Source organism: Ceratina calcarata, unplaced genomic scaffold (assembly GCF_001652005.2).
Source record: "Ceratina calcarata isolate Rehan_Ccalc_2016 unplaced genomic scaffold, ASM165200v1 scaffold475, whole genome shotgun sequence".
Taxonomy (NCBI): Eukaryota; Metazoa; Arthropoda; class Insecta; order Hymenoptera; family Apidae; genus Ceratina; species Ceratina calcarata.
In genome coordinates this window covers 30,590-31,857 of record NW_017171678.1, presented here as the reverse complement: position 1 = coordinate 31,857, position 1,268 = coordinate 30,590, and positions in this window count along the sequence as shown.

Here is a 1,268-nt window from a genome sequence, read left to right as displayed (position 1 = left end):
TCATGAAATATTACTTTATACTTGATAATATAAAAGATTCACTCAAAAACACAAACTCTACGCCCCAAAAGCAGAATTGCATCACGAGTGTCGAAAATTGCTCGAGTTTATATGATGATTACTCAGCAACAAATTATCAGCAAAAAAAGCAAAAAAAATCAGCAACAAATAGAATTAAAGCTATAAATCTCTACCTTAAAATGCTACCCAGAGATTTTTTATTTGACACGCCCCTACGATAAACAATGCTAAAATACAGGGGCATGTTTGAAATTTAAAAGTTATAAAAGTTTCCCAACGTGAACGATCTTGAATAACTTTTCTAGTGATGCCCATTATGGCAAATAAAAATTTCATTCTACACACTTAAAATTTAAAAGAACAAATGAGCCTCTACGATTGTATCTCCTGTTATCACAACGGTTTAAAGAAACCCCTTACATAAATTTCACCCTAACGCAACTCACCCATTAGGAAACTACTTGAAAGCAATTCCACCCCAAACACGATTTCATCCACCACACAATTTCACTCTGGCACACGAACCTTCCTTCACACATGGAATTTTAGACGAAGCCCCCATAGTGATATTAGGAATGGTAAAATCCCAATTATAAAGTTAAATAAATCATTTTAATTCTTGATCAGTCAAATCTGAATAAAAAACGAGACTATAATTGCTATTTGGTATTCAATTGAAATAAATAATTAATCATGTATCTCCAATTTTCAACATTCAATAATCTCTCTAATTTCCTACATTTTATTCTCAAAAAGTCCTATTTTAATTTCTTGAGATTATGAAAACATGTCCTAAGTGTTTGAGCACGTTTCTCGACTTCGACGCGTTTGTTTCCTGACTCTCCGAGATTTGTTGCGGGGAGTTGGTAGCATCGTTTTCGGCTAAGCGGTTCAGTTCGTTTTGAGAAAAATTCGAGATCGGCTGTCATCGTTTCGGACATCGATTGAGATTTCGAACTGCGAAAGATGAGAGCCTTTGCCAAACGATTCGGGCAAGGATCGAGATCATAAAGTGCCATTCGTTTCGGGCACTGATCAAGATCCTAAGGCGATCATCTTAGCTAAACGTTCAACCAAAGATTAACATCATCGAGGTGCCAATCGTTTCGGGCACCGATCGACATCCAGTATTATTCGTATTCTGTCAATTGCATCGAGCATTTGGAATAAGTGAAGTTTAAATTAATTTTTAACTTCACGCACGAACTTGGACGAATGACGCACGAAGTTCGTTCAAGACGAAACAG